Source organism: Mauremys reevesii, linkage group 10 (genome assembly GCF_016161935.1).
Source record: "Mauremys reevesii isolate NIE-2019 linkage group 10, ASM1616193v1, whole genome shotgun sequence".
Classification (NCBI taxonomy): domain Eukaryota; kingdom Metazoa; phylum Chordata; order Testudines; family Geoemydidae; genus Mauremys; species Mauremys reevesii.
This window is the reverse complement of record NC_052632.1, coordinates 69125505-69133570: the sequence shown is the minus strand read 5'-3', so window position 1 is coordinate 69133570 and position 8066 is coordinate 69125505. Positions and strand designations below refer to the sequence as shown.

The 8066-nt window shown below is 43.4% G+C and overlaps 1 long non-coding RNA gene across 1 annotated transcript; it reads left to right on the top strand.

Annotated features, from left to right (window-relative positions):
- Positions 1 to 1509: 1509 nt before the first annotated feature.
- Positions 1510 to 6511, top strand: LOC120373864. Its single transcript, XR_005585763.1, has 3 exons — positions 1510 to 1626; positions 5007 to 5054; positions 6412 to 6511. It is a non-coding gene; the product is annotated as an uncharacterized LOC120373864 (long non-coding RNA).
- Positions 6512 to 8066: the final 1555 nt, after the last annotated feature.

Below are 8066 nucleotides of genomic sequence, written 5' to 3'. Positions count from 1 at the left end.
GAGAGGGGGGAGAAAAGTCTACATGTGCCTGGGCTGACAAGGCCAAAGATAAGCATGCGAATGGGAACTTTTCTAACATGCTGAGATGTAATGTTTAAAGTAACAGCTGTTGGGAAGGGAGGGGTGAGGGGGAAAACCAAACAAGGGGGGTATAAATGCTGGGACCCCGCCTGCGAGCGGGTGTGCAGGATTTGAGAATGCTTTTTCTCCCTGGCACCTTATTTGGGCTCAAATAAACGTGGTTTGCTTCTCCACCCTGGTGTGTTAATTAGTGCGATGCACACCGGGCAACGAACCCTGCTGTTGCTCCGTCTCGGGCCCTTTGAGCCGGCAACAGATGGGACGCATATTCCAATTCTGGCACCAGCCAACCTAGCCTCAGGGTATGTTAATTGGAAGAGGTATTTCGCTATGATTCATCACGCGCTTGTGGAGCACCGTGGGTGTTTCATTGAAATTAATGCAGGCTGGCTTGGAAAGGTGCATGACGCACTCATCTTTTGGAACATTGGCCTGTTCAGGAAGCTGCAAGCCTGGACTTTTTTCCCAGACCAGATGATTACTGTAGGGGAAGTCGAAAGGCCCATTGTGATCCTTGGCGACCCCACTTACCCTTTCCCTCTGTGAAAAGTGTTCACCCACAGGCGACAGGGTGTTTTTTGTTTTTTATCATTTTCCTCCATGAGTTCATTCAAGAGCCGAGTGATTGTCTGGTTTCACCCACATAGTTGTTATTGGGGCATTTAGTGCACTGGATGAGGTACATCACATGTTGTAATAGGATGTGTAGGACCCACACGTCTCCAAAGATGTGTTTGTGGGACTTGGGGAGGAGGGGCTGATCACTGTAGCAGTGGAGATATGTCTCCAGGTTTTACACCTGTTGTTCTGGCAGGATCTGGTGCTGCTTTGAGTTGGTGTGTCCTGGTCTGTAGAGAGCTTGTGTTTGATGATGCACTTGGAGGGTTGTTTGAAGACCAGAAGTCAGGGTTCAGGGAAGATTTCTTTCAGAGTGGGATTCCCATCGAGTATGGGTTGTAGTTATTTGATAATATCCCATATGGGTTCCAGTGTGGTGTGGTAGGTGACAACATGGGTGTGTGGTCAGAGAGGGTTTTATTTCTGTATTGAAGCAGGTTCTCTTGGGGTATTTGGATGGCCCATTACATGATGTGACCTTCTTGTCTAGTACAGTGTCCTTTGTTTGGTGAATATATAGTGTGACGGGGCAAGGCCAGACGGCTATAGGAAAGTAGTGAAAAACAGGTATGTTAGCCCCAGGTTAAACAAATCCCCGTTACCATGGTAACCAAATGGCAGTTGCTCCAGGTTCATCAAGACATCTGGGGCCAATATAAGAACCTTCCAGAAAGCAGTGGAGACAGCTAAGTTGATTGGGACACCTGAAGCCAATCAGGGGCTGGCTGAAACTAGTTAAAAGCCTCTCACTTAGTCAGGTGGGGTGTGTGTGTGTGTGTGTGTGTGTGCGTGCGTGCGTGCGTGCGTGCGTGCGTGCGTGCGCCCCCACCTGTCCGTCCGTCCGTGGAGCTGTAGAAGGAAGCCATGCTGCTGCTGGAGAAAGGGAGCAGTACAAACATTATCAGGCATAAGAAAGGAGGCCCTGAGGTAAGGGTGATGAAGATATTGAGGAAGTGGGGGCTGCTGTGGGGAAGTGGCCCAGGAAATTGTACTCGTCCTGTTTCCAAACAGTCAGCTACCAAGAGCTGCTACTATCAGGGTCCCTGGGCTGGAGCCCAGAGTAGAGGGTGGGCCTGGACTCCCCCCTTCCCTCCCTGACTAATCACTGAGACTGGGAGACAACAGAGACTGTGTGAGGAAGGATAACTTCTCCTTATCTCCCTTGCTGGCTTATGATGAAAATGACGCAGTAGGCTGTGACCATTGTCTTTAGAGGGAGAAGGGCTACGTGGAGGGTCACAGTGAGCCCTGAGGCTAGCGTAATCCGACAGGAAGCGCAGGGCCCCTGAGAGAAGGTCGGAGTTTTGTCACTATATATATATAGTTGTGTGTGTGTATACTGTATACAAGAAATCCACAGATCACTACACCTACCTTAATACATTCAGTAACCACCCCAAACACACCAAGATATTTGTTAGCTACAACCAGGTGCTCCGATATCACCTGGGCTTACATTCAGCCCAAACGGTCCGGATCAGAACGCTGGTAAATATTTTCAAACCTGTGGGGAAGAAGCCCTGAGCCCCGGCGCTCCCCGTAGGGTTGAAGCCCCAAGTCCCACGGCTCTGGGAAATACTCTTTGAGAATTTAAACCCTGGATATCTGTGCTCTGAGGAGAAAGTCTGGGATGTACACCTTAACACACTGAAAACCACCTTCACCAAACAAGGACACTTCACAAATATTTTGATTGGTAATATTGCGGTTGGATTATTAAAAAAAAACTTGAACTAGAAGATTCAAATTTGGCTTGTTTTGTAGATTACATGGAGACTTACAAACACAAGCTAGAGGTTAAAGAATGTTAGTTTAGATTTTTGAAGTTAAGAATGTTAATAAACTTTGCATCTGTGCATTTGAATTTTGCTACTTGTTTGCTGTTTCAAGGATAAACTCATGGAAGTCAAGTGGTCACTATGTCAACTCTACATTGTATTCTGATAATTCACATAAACTTTTCATTGTAATCCATTTTCTCCATCCCATCTTTTTCTTGGTCCTTATCACCTGAAACTTCTGATTAAACCTCACTTCCTAAGATTTTGCTCTGTATTTGATGTACAAAGCTACATTATTTGCAACATAGGCACCAAGTTCCTGCACTCCTGGGGGGGCGGGGTACTCAACCCTCTGCTCCACCCCAGACCCCACCCCCACTTCACCCCTTCCCACAAGCCCCGCACTGCCTTTTCCCAGTTCCATCCCCTCCCCTGCATGTGCCTGGCCCTTGCTCCTCCCCCTCCCCACCAGTGCCTCCTGCACACCACTAAACAGCTGATCTGCGGTGGGCTGGAGGTGCTGAGAGGGAGGGGGAGCAGCTGATTGGCAGGGCTGCTGGGCAGTGGGGGGAGGGGAAGGCACTGATCCGCAGGGCTTCCCGTGGTTGCTGAGCACCTACCATTTTTTCCCCCTGAAGCACCCATGGAGTTGGCATCTATGATTTGCAAAGACTTTTCCTTCTTGCACAGGGCCGCCCAGAGGATTCAGGGGGCCTGGGGCAAAGCAATTTGTGGGGGGGCCCGTCCATAAAAAAAGGTTGCAATGCTATAGAATACTATATTCTCGTGGAGGCCTGGGGCAAATTGCCCCACTTTCTCCCCCCCTCTGGGCTTGCATCTTCCTCATCTTTGCTGTACCTATCCTTCCTCTGCATTTTTTTTCCTTCTCCCACTCCTTTTCCCGCATGGCATCCTTCAACTCATTACCCAGACACAGCCCAGCACTGCTGTTGATCTTCCATCTTATTCCTCACTCCTACCGGCCCTTTTCTCTTCTCTTACAGCACTCAGTCACAGGTAACTGCTGATAGTGAGGGGGCACACTAAAGGTTATGGTGGCATGCAGCAGGCTTGGAGGCAGGTACTCAAGGGACAAAGGAGTTTTAATTTCCAGAGCTACTTTTGATGTCTTGTTTTATGATACAATGTAATAGCAGATGGAGACTGTTCTAAAAGAGAGCTACACATGAAGAAAACTGATATGATTCAGATGTGCATTAAAAAGCTTAAAGTTGTCCTAATATATGGTTAAGCTTTAAGGCCAGTTTGTACACAGACATTGAAATACAAGTGTTCTGATGCACTGATGACCTTTCAATTCTATACAGATCATCCCTGAAAGTCTGTTAGAATCTGTACTAACAGCAGTTGAAAAGTGAGAAACAAACATCCAAAGTAGCCACAGCACTAATAACAACACAGGAACAGCCATCCTCAGATCAGACCAGTGTCCTGTCTCTGATGCTTCAGAGAAAGGTGGAAGAAATAAAGCCATGGACAATTATGATTTCATAACTTGCCAATAGGGGAACTTTTCCCTAATACACACTTGGTAGTGATTGGTTTATGCCCTGAAGTGTAAGGGGTTATAAATTTCTTAAGGGGAAAAATGATTTATGGTCTATGTAATCTAATGTATGTCCTTATTATCCATATAAATGGATGATTCCTTGTTGAATCCTATGAAATTCAATGACACATTGTGGCAATGAGTTCCGCAGGTTGTGTGTTAAATTTTCCTGTTGAAAAAAGATCAGATAATAACTGGCCAAAGCTGCTCCCCTTCCTCATACAAGGATAGCCCAGGAGTGGCAATCTTCCCTTATATAGAAAACTGAGAATTGGTGCAAAAGTCTCAATAACTTGGCTGCCCTGGACAGAATGAAGCATAAAAAGACAGGATTAGGTAAAATGATGAATATTTCTATGGCTATTAAATAAGAGTTTGGTGGTTTTAGATTGGGTTTATGCTTTGGATTTCTATTTGCACCTCTAATTTTCTGTCCGTGTTGAGAAATCCCAGTTCCATGTGTTAAGGGCAGGAGTTAACAATTTAAACTGAAATACAGTTCTGTTCCAATCGGATTGTCAGCCCCTTAGATCCTCTGATTTCTGTGAATGCTCCTACTGATAATGAGAACAGAAACTCCATGTACCACATTGGCTGCATGTATTTTCTATTACACATGTTATGGTCTTTCAGTTGAAATTACTCTGAAAGAAACTTAGATTTTCTCAGAATATTTTAAATCACTTTGAGCAGCCCCATCCATAACCCTTATACTCTCCTTCTTCCTAGTACTAATAAATCTTCAATACAAAGATTGGTACCAAACCATTAAGTCCAAAACAGAAGGAACAACACATCAATAAATCATGAACTTTTCTTTCCTTCCTCTTTGAAGTTTAACAAAACAGTTATTCCAATAGCTAAGCCTGCAGCAACATTGTTATATTGCTATTTCTAAGATCAGAATAGTTTTCCGCTTGAGACAAGTCCAGCTGTTCATTATTTTTTGCTTTCAGGTTATGAATAAGGAGGAGATTTAAATGAGAGATTTGCACTCCAACTAGGTAATGAACTTCTCCTGAAAACTTTGTATTCACTTCCCACAAAAGGAGGATGACATGCATTGGCTAAATTGCCATTATCCCTCATTTAAATTACAGGCACCAATATGAAGTACAGCTCAGCACATTCGAGGGCTGCAACTTTTCACTTCAAGGTAAAGAAACGTAATTTGTTATGGGCACTAATGCTTCAAATCCCTGCACAGAAAACTAAGATTCTTAGAGCAATCTGCTTCCAGGAGGACTGTCTCTCCAAAGATTTGAGAGGAGGAAGGATGCAATTGTGTTAAAGACACAGGATTGAGAGCCCAGAGTTCAGCATTCCAGTCCTGCCTCTGTTAACTGACTTGAACAGTTCGCTTAGCCCTTGAGTGCACAAACATGCATTGAAATGTTGATTTTACATGTGAGTGGGCCCCCTGACATCACATGCATAAAATTAAGCACATGCACAAGATCAGGGCATTTAATCTGTCTCAGTTTCCCCATTTGTAAAATAAGGATAATAATATTTACCTGCTTCCCAGAAGGGTTGTGAAGATAATTTACTAGTATTTGTACAATGCTTTCACATCTGTCTGCTTCCTCCACAAATGTTCCAGTGCTTCCTCTCATGCTGCCCCTTAGGCATGAATGCCTTCTCTGAGCTCGTCCATATAGATACTGCCCTCTCCTGCTTCAAATGTCCCCACCTAGCCCACTGCTTCTGTGATGGCGGCAAAAAAGTAGCTAGACTGAGCATCAGTGGGAAGAGCTGGTATCGTTAAGTTATTAATTTTAGTATTTATTATTTGTATTGTGGTAGCACCTAGGAGCCCCGGTCATGGACTGGCCCTCAGTGTGCTAGGTGCTGTACCAAGATGGACCAAAAAATGGTCACTGCCCTCAAACTATTTGATTATTCATAAGAGAAAAAAATGTTCAATTGATCTGGAACCATCTAGTTGTGAACTTAGGGGCTGTCTACATTATAGCAGCTACAGTGGCACGGCTACAGCACTGCAGTGGTGCCACTATAGCACTGTAGTGTAGACACATCCCACATTGAGGGAAGGAGTTTTCCCATTGACATAGGTAATCCACCTCGCCGAGAGGCCATAGCTGGGTTGAGGCAAGAGTTCTTCTATCTACCAAGCTGTGTCTACAGTGGTGGTTAGGTTGACCTAACCACATCACACAAGGTGCAGAATTAGTCACAGCCCTGGGCAATGTAGCTAGGTCAGCCTAAGTTTTAGGTGTAGACCAGGCCTTAGCTAGCCTGAGAAACCCCATAGTCTTGTTACTGTTCCCACACCTCCCAGACCCCCATCTCCTCCCATTGTTTGTTACACTTACTTTATTGTCTCTTGTCTTTAAATAGGTGGAAAACTCTTCAGGACAGGGACTGGATCTTATGTGGTGGTCCAGTGTTTTGTACAATGGAGCCCTGATCCTGACTGGAGCCTTTGGGCACTACAGCAATAGAAATAATAAATATAATTTAAATGAATCTTATAATTATTGTTACTGGCATCATTTATAAAGGTGAATTATGTTATAATTGGGAATGTATTTAGAAGTTCATGTTTTCCCTGGCACTGTTTTTGCATGGCCTGAAGAAAAGGCTGTGACCCTCGAATGCTTGCTGTATTTTATTTGTCCAATGACAAGGCATCATGAATAACTCTTGGGTGTTTTTCCATGTCTTCTCTTTGCTTACTGAATTAGTGCTTTTGCCACATCTGCACTTAGCACTAAATATACAGGTGAATTTGATTTCATAAGTCATCTTTCATACGCAAGTTCTCCTCAAAGCAGTTTGCAAAGAATGAATTGAATTAGAGCAGTGACTATGGATGAAATCATGGGCGACATTATGCATTCAGCCTTAGCCGTTTAAAAAAAAATCTATCCTTTTTTTGTAATTGTGTGATCATCTTAACATATTGCTTCTTATTTCAGTTCCACACAAATCAGGCAGCAAAACTCACTTTCAGACCACACCATAAATTCTCATTAAAAATTGATTTTTTTTAACCTCCTCTATTGAGCTGAGCATCACATCGTAGACTAGATTAACCTGTAGAGAAGCCACTTGTGTTCTATTCATCAAACATAAAACTACAGCGTCTCCCCAGTATCCCTAAATCCTTCATAAATGTGCCAAGTCATAAGGAAGGGGGATGGTTTCTATAGGGTACTTTTTTGTATGTTACCAGAAGGCAAGAAGTGCTCTTTCACTCCAGAGAAGCTTAAATAATCTAACTATTATGCCAAAAGCGCTCATTTCTCTATGTGTTTAAGTAAGTGAGAAAGGCACGATCGTGTAATGATCCTGAGGGTGGGGGAGAGGTTGGAGGGAGAGAAATTTGCAGACCAGTGTTAAGAATTGCAGAATATGAATTTAGAGGACATAATTATGTAGGGATATTAAAGAAGGTTTAATATTAGACATGGCTTATATGAAAAATAATTTATTGTTAGAAATGATGTATTGTTAATTGATACTTTATAATTGAAGGTTTATATTAGAAGTAAATGTGATTCCCAAGATTTAGCCTCTAACCTGCAAGCCACCAGCTGTGTCTGTGTGAAGCCTGCTCAAAGAAATACTTTGTATAAAACTTGTTAAACATTAATTAAAATCTAAGTAAGCCAAAACAGTGTCTGTTATAGTATATAGATAGAGACCCCCACCCTCTGTAAGTTTTCATCTCACCTTATTTTTAATTGTTAAAAGACAGGGAGTCTCACATAAATTGGTAACACCCCAAAAGGTAAAGAGATAGTAAAATAGATGTGATTAAGATAGAGAATGTATGTGAATGAGTGCCTAGTTTAAATAATGAATGAATGGTTAGGGAGTTACCAGCCTGAAGAATTCAGTGTCGGCTGAAGAAGGTGTCAAGTGGGATCAACCAGATGACCCCCCCGGAGGGCAAACTGGAATCCACCCCACCACACCTCAAAGGAAGGAAAAACAAACATCTGATAACATGGAGCCAGCCACCTGCTGATTGATTTAGCAACAGCAGA